The sequence below is a fragment of the Miscanthus floridulus genome, chromosome 5, assembly GCF_019320115.1.
Source record: "Miscanthus floridulus cultivar M001 chromosome 5, ASM1932011v1, whole genome shotgun sequence".
In the NCBI taxonomy this organism is placed as follows: Eukaryota; Viridiplantae; Streptophyta; class Magnoliopsida; order Poales; family Poaceae; genus Miscanthus; species Miscanthus floridulus.
Window position 1 is genome coordinate 60020497 of NC_089584.1, and position 12066 is coordinate 60032562.

The window sequence follows — 12066 nt, forward strand, 5'->3', positions numbered from 1 at the left end:
GCAGTCAGTGACTCAGTATAAACTAATTATTGTTAATATCTTATTGCCATTGACCAATATTTGTCTAAAGAATGATATTCATTCTAAACGATAACCGATATCTTCTTACACAACCCCATGAGCTTTAACCGATTCATTCTTATGAATATGCTGGAATCGACTATTTAGTCGATCTCCTTTCATATCGGCTCTCAAAGCCGCACATTCGGGAATGTCTGGTAATACCGGCATGTTCTACCCTAAATTACTAATAAACTTTCTCTCCTTGTCAATTATAGGGTCAAATTGACTAGCATGTCTCGAGAGGAGTACACAGGATCGACCACCCCTATGCTAAAGCTAGGCGAATCTCAAGCTCCATCGAGCGGACCCTTCTGGCTTGCTCGTGTGTCCTCAGCACAGGACAAAAATTCCATGTCGACACACATTTCTGGCACGCCCAGTGGGACACCACAATCTTCATGGTGGTTCACAACAACAATGACATCCTTATGATACATTATGAAGATCTACCTAATGGAGATAAAGATGTCATCGACAAAGCTATAGAAGAGTTTCAGAGCAAATGTTTGTTGTCGTACACCAAAACATGTGACAACACAATTGTTCAGAAATTTCCACTACCAAGAGTTCTATTACATGGGTAGATAGATACAAAGGAAGCTGAAGACAGGCATTTCTTTACGAAAGTTGTAGAAAAATCTGTTTGTGACGCCATAAAGAAGCTTTCTTGGACATATTCCACAACACCATGAAAGAGGTGATTCATGGGTTTCTAGTTGGTCAAGGTGGGCCGGCTTATTACAACATTCTAGATCCATCGACCCAAGGGACTAACCAAGTCGGTACCAGCCGTCAAGAGGTAGCACCGGCTGGTAATAGTGACGTCCAGGCAGTTTAGGGTTCATCTGAACAAGCTCAAGGTACTACTACGAATCAGATACAGTATAATCCTAGACTATCAATATAGCATGTGCAACAGCCGGTGGGGCAAGGTCAGAACCAGGTGATCAATTTTGTCACATCAAGCCACATACCATCATTGACTCAAAAAATAGTTCCATCAATTCAAAGGATCCATAGAGATATAGATCCTTATTTCTATAATCAGAGACTTCAAGCAGCAAACCAGTAAAGGACCCAACAGATAGAGATCCCACAAGGATATCACTATGGAACAAATTATAACACCCTTCATATGATTCTGAATCTAGGGTATCAAGGCACATGGGATTTCAATCCACAGATGGGTCAACAGGTGTAGAGAAATCCAAATCCATAAGCTGACGAGTTGCTACTGAGGGTGACTGAGATGATGAAAAATCAGTTCGGTCTGAAGCCAAAAGGGCTAGCCTTCTCGTACAAATGCTCATATCCAGAATGGTATGATTTGGTCGCTCTTTTCACAAATTACAGGCTCCCAGAGTTCACTAAGTTCACAAGCCATGACAGTACAAGCACGATAGATCATGTCAGTCGGTATCTTACGCAATTGGGTGAAGCATGAGTTGAGGACGCCCATCGAGTTCATTTCTGCTCCTTGTCCCTGTCAGGGCTAGCCTTCACTTGGTTTTCATCACTACCAGTCAATTTCATTGCTAATTGGGCTGACCTAGAGAAGAAGTTTTATACATATTTTACACTAAGAAGGGAGAAAAGAAGATTACTGATCTGATAAGTATAAAGCAGAAGACTAATGAATCGGGCACTGAGTTTCTTCAGAGGTTCCAAGAAACTAGGAACTTGTGCTTCTCCTTAAACTTGGCTGATGATCAACTAGCTGCTTTAGCCATTCAAGGAATGCTGCCAATATGGAAAGAAAAGTTGTTGGGATAAGAATTTGACAACTTGGGTCAATTGGCTCAACGAGTGGCAATGCTCAATAGCCAATTCCAGAGTATGCGCAGAGATGCCTGATTTTAGAAGAGTACCACAGTAGCCGAAGCTTATAATCCATACTTAGTCGATGATGGCTATGAAGATGCAGAGGAAGAGGTTGTGGCTGAATAGAATTGGGGCAAGAAAATAGTAATGGTGCCAAATCCTCAGGGAAGAGGAGTCGAGGCAAGCTATGACCTTGATATCACCAAATCAGACAAGCTCTTTGATTTTTTGCTTGAGAAGGGGCAGATCAAGTTGCCCGATGGTCATGTTATGTTGCCCCCTAATCAGTTGAAGAATAAGAAGTTCTGCAAGTTCCATAATGCTACTTCTCATTCCACTAATGAATGAAAAATTTTCCGACAGCATATACAGAAGGCTATTCAGCAAGGGAGGCTCAAATTTGATACGCCTCAGAAAATGAAAGTTGATGATAATCCTTTCCTAGGAGATCAAAACATGGTTGATGCTAGGCTGATCAAAGGAAAAACTAAGGTCCTACATCGACCAAATCAAGAGAAGTTGGATCAGTCGATCCCAAGATGCAAATATCGGCTAATGAGTACAGAGAGATTAGAAGACGTCGCGCTAAGCAAAAGAGCCGATATGAGGGGAGAGGAACGTCAAAAGCAGGGGCGACAAGGCCACGAGTTACATCTCGGATTTTGTTGAATAAGTGACAGTGGTAGAAGGAAAAGGATTATCAGCATTGTTTAAAGGATCAAGAATACCAGCATTAACTAGAAAAATAGAGGTATGAAAGGAAACAATCACATTGGAATTGTCTTTTCTTTAGACATTGATGGAATGAAGGTTTGAAGTTGCCTACCAGACATGACTGTCCAGAATGCAGCGATTACTATTGGAAGTTTGGGCAATCTTAAACCAACCGCCGGTCTATCCATGCTCAAGATACATATCATCATAATAATTTGGATCGGCACTTAAAAAATGGAAGTGTTCATAATCGGCTAGGAAAAAAAGTGGTTGATCAAGACTGGGCCGATTGTGAAGAAGAGGGCAACGAGAAAAAATATGTTTGGCAAGAAGGCCAATGGTGTCCAAGAGGTTTGACAAGAAGCCAGAAGAGAAGGGTGCAACGCATAAGGAATAAAGAGTTGGAATAGGCTCAGGCATCCGGTAAACTTCAAGTATGGCGTACTAAGCAAACAGCCGATAGAAAACAACCATCGGCTAATATCCAAATGGCTTTTCTATTGCCATCAGAATTCAGAGCTCCGGTTGATCAAGAAGTTTATTCAAATTTTGATGAATCGGAGTATGAGGAGATAGTTGCCAAGTTAACGGTTGTACAACAAGCAATATTTGACAAACCAATCAAGCATCGGCACTTAAAGGCTTTATATATGAAAGGCTTTATTGATGGGAAGCCGATGAACAAGATGCTGGTGGACGGAGGTGCTTCTGTCAATCTTATGCCTTACACCACTTTTCAAAAACTTGGCAAGGGACCAGGAGATTTGATAGAGACTGACATGATGCTTAAGGATTTTGGAGGTAATACGTCTAAGACCTGGGGGGCAATAAACGTCAAACTAACAATCAGGAGTAAGACTTTGCTCACCACATTCTTCGTCATCGATGGAAAAGGGTCATATAGTTTACTCCTTGGTCGTGATTGGATACATGCAAACTATTGCATACCATTGATCATGCATCAATGTTTGATTCAATGGCATGGAGATGATGTTGAGCTAGTTCGCACTAATGAGTCTGTGAGCATCGCAACAGCAGATCTAGTCTTATAGGAACTAGGAGACTTTGAGTGCTTTTTTGGCAAGTTATGCGAAGGAGGCTTCATTAAAATCAGCAATGAAAGCCAACAGCCGATGCAAGCAATCGACTCTGAGAGTTTGTTTTAGTTAGTAGTCATGGCTTCACATCGGTCATTGGATTAAGGAAAAATAAACACTAGTCCTAGAGATGGGCTTAGGCCGATGTATGAATGCTAAATGGAATCCTAAGTACAGATCAAAATTGGTGAATTTCTTAAATGAAGTTTTGTTGCACTTAATGAAATGCTTGCTCTGGGTTGATCAATCGTTTAACCCTTGATATGAAAAGTTCTACGGCAAAATATTTAAAGGGATATTATCCAAGCATTCAATCAATATTTGATAGCCGATTTGTTTAGTCATCAGCTCTAATAGCTGGTACCAGAAAGGTATCGCCTCTAGCTCAAAAATGAAGAAACTTAAAAGACATGAAAGCCGATACAATATGTATCGCCTCTAGAGCAAAGAATAGAAACAAAAATAGTCATACACAAGGGAATTGCACTAAGACACATTCATGAAAAGAACAGAAGTCTTTGTTCATCGGATTACCCTAAATACAATCTAATCGAAGACCTTGTTCACCACTTCCTAAGCAGATGTGATGTCTACTATGGCCTCCGCTACCATGACAAATTATTTGAGTAGGTCCTCATGTTCCTCAGGGCTGTCGCCCATTGGGAAACCAGTCTCCATGGCATGGAGCTCGTACCTAGTTTGGACTTGCGCCGCGGTCAGCGCCACCGCCACACCATGACAAATGCCATGAAGGGCAATCTCCTAAACGTGGGCTGGGATGTCTTGGAGACGAGTGTCAATGGGGGAACCCTGAGCATTGACGGCGTCCACAGCCGCATTTGCCGCCAGTTGGAGAGATTCCAACTGCACCGTCAGGGCTGGCAATCACAGGAACAAAAAGGACTATCAAGATAAAGGCAATGGAAATTGGAATGAGGCATTCCTGGAATTCATCTTACCCGCCACCATGGCATCAGACTTGGCCAGCCACACTTGGACGGCACTGGCCTCCTCCTCGGCCGCATGAATAGCAGCCTGAGAGACCCTGAGGTGGATCTCGAGCTAGCCATTCTTCCGAGTTGCCTTAGAATAGCGGTTCTAAGCCACCCTCCACTCCCAGAGGAAGCATCGAGCATCGTCACCGTTGTATGAATTGGAGGAATCTAATGATGAGGCAAGCATAGAAGGCACAGGAGTAGAGGGCATGCCAGCTCTAGGAAGAGGATGAAGGCTGTCGTTCACAACAAACCTAGAAACAAAATGGACGAGTTCATCACTATGAGCAGAAGATTATAGATCGTCGCCTTGAGCGGAAGTCATCAATCTCACCTCATGCATCAGAGATGATGGTTCATCGGCATGTTCTCCTACGAGATCTCCACTGTGTGCTTGCCTTAGTTGTCCTCACCAGCCATGAAAGATGATTGGATCTATGGAAGGGAGAAAGAAAACCACTAAAGGATTTTGGTAGGCGGAGGAAAGCAAAGGAACATTTGCGAATGGAGATGTGTTCAAGGCCAAAGCCCTCGGCAGGTATTTGAAGACATGAAGCAAAAAGGTGGACACGTCGGGACGCACAAAAGGCAACCGCAATTAATAGAAGGCGAAGCGCCAGTTCATCAAGGCTGAAGAGAATGCGATGCTGGGTGATTAAGGACAGAAGATCGAGGAGTTCGCTTAATGAAGGCCGTGTTTTCAGACTTAATGAAATTAAGATTAGAAGTCTAGGATCAGCTGTATCAAATCGGCTCTTTAGCCAAAACAAGAAGTACAAATAAATAACGAATAGTATGATTGATTCTACACAAGATATGCGTCAACATACAAATTACAAGTTTAGAACATCCTCGATGATTTTTAGTACTTCTAACCAGATAGCATTAGCTTTTGTGATCTTTTGCTCGTATGCTTCGGCTATTCCAGGAGTGTTCTCAAGGCTACTTCGGATAGCTCTACCTTCTTTTACTTTGGCCAACAGTTCATATTTCTTCTATTTGATGGCATCAGGTATTTGGGCTAGAGTGGACTTGAGACAGTTAATGGCAGCTTTCACATTTTCCAGCTCCTTCTCAAGTTCAGCACGCTTGATTTCCTGTTGGGACAACTCTAGATCGGTCCTGAGGGAGGAGTCCTTCAAACCATCAATCAACTATGTTAGCTCTTTAGCCTCTTGCCTGTTGGAGTTCCCCTTGGCCAGCAGGGCTTCATGATTGGACAAGTTCCTTTGGGTCTTTTTCACCTTTAGGGCCTGATCTTCGAAAATAGACGAGATGATAAGACTCTAGAGAGAGCTGGGGATGGATCACCCTTAATGGCCAAGAAGACTCTACGTTGAATCAGTGTCTTGGATCAAGTCGGCTATATCCTTCTCAAACATTGGCAGTATATTTTTTAGCCAATTTCTAGTCTCCTCCGATAGAGCTTCATTAGAGGAAGTGGCTGACAATCTGATCTCATCTTCATCAAAATATTGCTCGAGATTGAAAGAGTAGCTTCGGGCTAGAAGATTGAGTGCCTATATATAAGGGAAACCTTGATTAGGAGGTTTGAATCAGTTTATCACAAAGCGGATGGCAAAGAGGATGCAGTACCTTCTCTGTAGTAGCCTCTATCTGAATAGGAGGAATAGCTAATAATGCACCAATAACATCTAGTTGAATCGGCTCTAAGCTTCCAGCATTGGTATCTGCAATGGCAAGGGAAATTTTTTAATTCATGATTATTGTAATAAAAGGGGCATATGACTTCCTTACCATCAGATGTGTGCCAGATTATGGAATCAGTAGTATGAGTATCAATCACAGGATTATTCCCAACGTCAACAAGATCGTTGTTAATGGGTGAACTGCCAGACTCCTATTCTTGCATGAGTATTTCCTTAGAGAGTATCTGGCATGATAAATAATCGAATAAAGGGAGGAAAGCTAAGTGAATCAAGAAGTTAAAGGAAATACTCAAACAAAATATCAAGGGTGGAAACTCACATTTTTTGTTGTTGTAGAAGAATTGGTTATTTCAACCGAGATTGGCTCCTTTCATGGAACGACCGATAGAGGTTTAGTTGGTGCTAAGTCGAATGCCTGGGATAGCAGTTCCGCACCCAGAGTAGGCTGGGATGCAATGCTCGATAACTATGAAGGGGCAAAGTCAGCAATTGAATATCATTTTGAGAAGGAGATGAATTGTTTACCTGAGCAGTTGATGTTCTCGTTCTATGGAGTCTTTTCCCAATAATGGTTTTTTGGGTTGCCCCTTGAACCACCTTGCACTTTGAGGACTAATATGTCACAATTATGGGGGCGGTAGGAATTTTCATCAATTTCTTCAATGAAGGTGCAGTCGATCCCATTCTTGAAACTGGGCATGGTGGCTAGTAATCTACAGGATGCCCCTTCCTATCCAAGCTTAGAGGATCAAATCCAACATCCTAAAAAGGTCGATTCGGACGGTTGACAGAGGAATTCATCAAGCATTTTTCTTGAAAAGAAATAGCAAATTACCTCTCTGTTAAAAGCAAATTCTCCATCTAGGGCTATACACAAAGGGTGGACCGATCCACAGAAAAGATGGAAACACCATTCTTACCACCAGGAGTCGAAAAGAGTAGAAGAGAGGCTGACTCTAATCCAACCGTGCAAACAGAGGGAAGGAAGATCTGATCTCGCTGAAAAACTCTTTCAGCTTCTAGTATTTCACTGATATCTTCCCGTGGCTTCAGTATGTTCTTGAAGAATAGCTGAGGAGGCAATTGGCCAAAACCAAACTAATGAGCTACAAAGGATGGGTTGTAAAATTCATACGTTGGGAGGTTGCCTAGAATGAAAGAGCCCGTAGCCATTTTGCTATGGCCATGATGAAACTCGGCTAGAAGAACATAGGGCTTGACAAAAGAATTGAAGATTGCAGCCGCCACATTTCCGAACAACCTGACTCAAATCAAAACTTGAATGGGAAGGCGAACTCATCATTCTCATCATCATATGGTAGCCAAGTAAGGATGTCTACACCAAACCCTCTGTAGAACTTCTTGAAGAGATGGCCAATATCGAAATCAATTGTTATGGCCGATGCAGCCTCACCATAGCTCATGCACTGCTGAGTTCTTCCTTCTTCACCTTTATATTCCTCATCAAAATTGGAAGAAGGGAAACTTAGACTTTTGAGATCAGGCCTCACAAACTTGTGCATATATAGGTTAAGCCACAGTTGTATTAACCACCAAGGGCCACTGACAGTATGCACTAGTTCATTCTTTAATAATTGGGTAGCCACCTGGTATATCAGATGATAAACAGCTCCTAGCAGATACTTTCCAAGAGGGATATCCTTGCCTAATGCTAGGTGCTCCACCATGAGCTTGTGATTGTAGGTTGGACCACAAGATGACCCATAGAAAATGAATCTTTCCAGCCACATGTTCAGAAAGGTCACGTATTCCCTTTCGTTGATAGTTGATCCATCTTCAACGTGGTTCAGAATGTAACTAGCCCATCCCGTGTAGTCTGCTATTTTGGCTAATTTCTTGGAGCCAGCACTCAAGTACTCGTAAGGCTACATTGATCCAGTAATTCTAAGGCCAGTCAACATGTAAACATCGGCCAGAGTGATGGTCATTGGACCATGTTTGAATATAGAGGCATTCAGGGCATTGGACTAGAAATAAGATGCAGAAATCAGGAGTGAATCATTCCTCTCCATCCTAGACAACAAGAGGGTCAGACATTGATTTATGTCATAAAGCTCCCAATCTCCACCCTTTTTCTCAGACACCCTACAAAACCAATTTCTTCATCCCTTAGGCATCTTTGGCCAATTCCTGAAGAGAGTTTTGGTATTCCAAGAGGACAAATCCACTATAGATTGTTTGAAGGGGATTTGGTAGTTCCTTGGCGGATGAAATTAGATGGATTGGGATCGCCCATAGGCCCAAGAAAATAGGTATTGGGGGCAACAGCTGATGGAATCAAGATTTCATTCCTCATTTCCTAAGAAATCAGACGAAATAAATTTGAGAAGAAAAGAAATACAAGGTAGCAGCCGATAATTGGTTTGTGGAGACTTGGAAACATACATTAGGGATGTGGTCGATGGTCGCCATTGCAGCCAAAAATTTGGGTTGAATCTAGCGAGGATCACTTGGATGATGGCTTGTTGGAACAGATGGTTTGCTAGGGTTTGGGGCCTTGGCGATGACAGCGTCTACTGTTAAAGTTGGCTTAAGAAAGAAGGAGAAAGCAAACAGGCTGAGTAGATTGGAAAAAAATACTGTTGGGATGTTATATAAAGCTTGGGCCAAAAAGTCAGGAGTCATGTGTATATCTCGGGAAAGGACAGTTACGGCATGGTAAACCAATGAACTGGAATTTTGGGATAAAATCATGTTATCCCAAAATTGGGGGGGCATGTGTTTACACCAAAATTTGGGAGAAGAGCGTGGGAACTCACAGGCTTCCAAGATTGTGCCAATCAAGGAGTCGATTGTGTAAAGATTGATATCTGTCGGTTCGGTTGCGACACTGGATCAGTTCTCTTTAAATGACATCAGCAAATAATGATGATGAGATACGATTCACATCGAGAAGATACATATCGGACTCTACAAAAGGGGAAAGATTAGAGTCCAAGTTATCTTAAAATAGGAATGTTTTCTTCGTACCAAAGATTGTACTAAGTCATACTTGAGTAGGATTCATTTTTAGGCTCTGGGTATAAATATCAAACCCCAGCTATTCTAAAAGACACAGAATCAATCCAATTCAAGTTATTTACTTTTTTGGCTCTGGCCACCCCTTAGGAGTAGGAGTAGAGTAGATCTCGGTGAGTTCTTCAGCAAGTATAGCTACATCGATCCGATCGACCTCCACTACATGTCTATAAGTACCATCATGGCTTATACCTCTGTTCATACGGCTGCATCAATCTAGTCAACCTCCACTGTGGCTCTGATATGAGTTAGTTATTGACTCTTATCTAGTTCAAGTACGGCTGCATCGATCTGGTCGACCTCCACTGCTCGAACTAGATTAAGGTCAAGTTATTAGCTCTATCTAAGGGTGGCATTCCTTCGGATAGATTTATTAAGTTACTGATATTGCTGATTGCTTCCATTAATTAAGTTACTAATATTGCTTATTGCTTCCATTATTTATTTAATTACAACAATATCACTTTGCCCGATTGGGATTGATCTAGATCAGCCTTATATCCTTTTTAACCCATCATTTGTTAATCTAAACTAATCTAATCTACACTTTAAACGATGAGTTATGTTTTATCTATTGTTTTATATCAATCTTAATCGTGCATAGCGTGCAGTTAGGACATGTCTGATCTTAAGTAGATCTATTGGCTAGTGAAAACCGTTCCATGGCCCATTATCATGGCCTGTGTGATTCTGCCTCACACCCCACTATTAGCACCATGGAGTGGGGATTGTTATTTGGTAGATCTTTTCTGAGAGGGCATAATCTTAACTGTGCGCTATGCCTGAATCGGCTATTTTAGCCGATATCGAGTGCTTTCACAAACAGCTCATGTCACGAGATTGTTGAAGTAGAGATAGGTTGAAAGATGTGTTAGCCCCATGATCTTATTATTGTATTACGGCCTGCATGATTCTGCCTCATGCCCCGCAAGTATTAGTAATAAGTTAGGGTCATTGAGTCTATTGTTGTTTCTACGGCCTGCATGATTCTGCCTCATGCCCCACTGGTCATAGTGATAGATGATATCTAATATGTTCATTAGATTTATCTCTATTAAATGGTTGAATGATGATGAGTTGTTTCTTTTATAAAGGGGTTCGGTTACTTGCAGTCATTGGCTCAGTACAAACTAATTATTGTTAATATCTTATTGCCATTGACCAATATTTGTCTAAAGAATGATATTCATCCTGAACGATAACCGATATATTCTTACACAACTCCTTGAGCTTTAATCAATTCATTCTTATGAATATGCTGGAATCGACTATTTAGTTGATCTCGTTTCATATCGGCTCTCAAAGCCACACATTTAGGACTGTCTGGTAACACTGGCACGTTCAGCCCTAAATTACTGATAAACTTTCTCTCCTTGTCAATTGTAGGGTCAAATTGACTGGCATATCTCAGGGGGAGTGCGTAGGATCGACCACCCCTACGCTAAAGCTAGGTGGATCTCTAGCTCCATCAAGTGGACCCTTCCGGCTTGCTCGTGTGTCCTCAGCATGGGACAAAAATTCCATGTCGATAGAATCATAAATGTCCTCGATGGATCATGTGTCCTCGGCTTATACTTGGCTCGTTGTTCGACCCTATTTAGCAATACGTCCATCTTGGTAGATAGTGCACACACGTCTTCATTGGCTTCTTTGCTCTTTCTTGCAATGTTGGATGTTGCCTAAAGACCAGCCTTAGGTAGAGGCTATCTTTTTCATGAGAGCTTTAGCTTTTCAAAGGGTGAGTGACATAAATGCTCCTCCAACAGCAGCATCAAGTCATTCATGAGCCTTCTTAATTAATCCATGGTAGAAGCCTTGCATGAGCAACCAATCCTCTATCCCATGATGTGAACAATCTGAAATATATTCTTGAAATTGTTCCCATACTTCTAGAATGGTTTTATCTTTCTGTTGTTGGAAGTTGGAGATTTTTCCTCATAAGGCATTGGTTTTTCCTATAGGGAAAAACTTTGCTAGAAAGGCTTTTGAGCACTTTGCCCAAGTGTTAATGTCATCATTGTTGGCATAGAACCACTACTTCACCCTTCCTACTAGTGAGAATGGAAATAAGCGAAGTAGTATTATATCTTAAGCAACATCCTTGATGGTGATTGTGCTACTAATCTCTAAGAAATTCTGGAGATGAGCATTAGCATCTTCATGTGCGTTTTCGCTAAATGGGCTAGCTTGCACTATGTTGATGAGGCTTGGCTTGAGTTCAAACTCAAGGTTCTTGGTTTTGAGCGTTGGTCCTATATGAATGTTCTCAGCGCTTGGAGCAGAGAACTCACATAGTGTCTTGTCAGCCATAGCTTCATAAACTATTATTGAGCTGCCTCTTGACTAGTTTGATTCTGATTAAGAAGCTTATCCTAATGAGCCTTGTGTTGTTCTTTGGAGTGTAAGCTTCTGAGTGGATCAAAAGTAGCCCTGCAATACCCTGTATAAGATATAAACAAATAGAAACAAGGGTAAGCTAGTCAGAGCAGTGGTGCATAGTTATGATATCATCAATAAGTATTATTTGATCAATTTTCTTTTAGCTTGTGCCCTCCCCGACAACGACGCCAAAAATACTTGTTGATATTTCTTAGCATCACTGCTAATAATGAAACTTTTGACTTTAGAAAGAATATATATTTATACATAAGGAATTCTACAAGCACA

The 12066-nt window shown here is 41.5% G+C and overlaps 1 non-coding gene across 1 annotated transcript; it reads left to right on the plus strand.

Moving 5' to 3' along the window:
• Positions 1–11236: 11236 nt before the first annotated feature.
• LOC136455659 (small nucleolar RNA R71) lies at positions 11237–11344 on the plus strand. Its single transcript, XR_010759143.1, has one exon. It is a non-coding gene; the product is annotated as a small nucleolar RNA R71 (small nucleolar RNA).
• Positions 11345–12066: the final 722 nt, after the last annotated feature.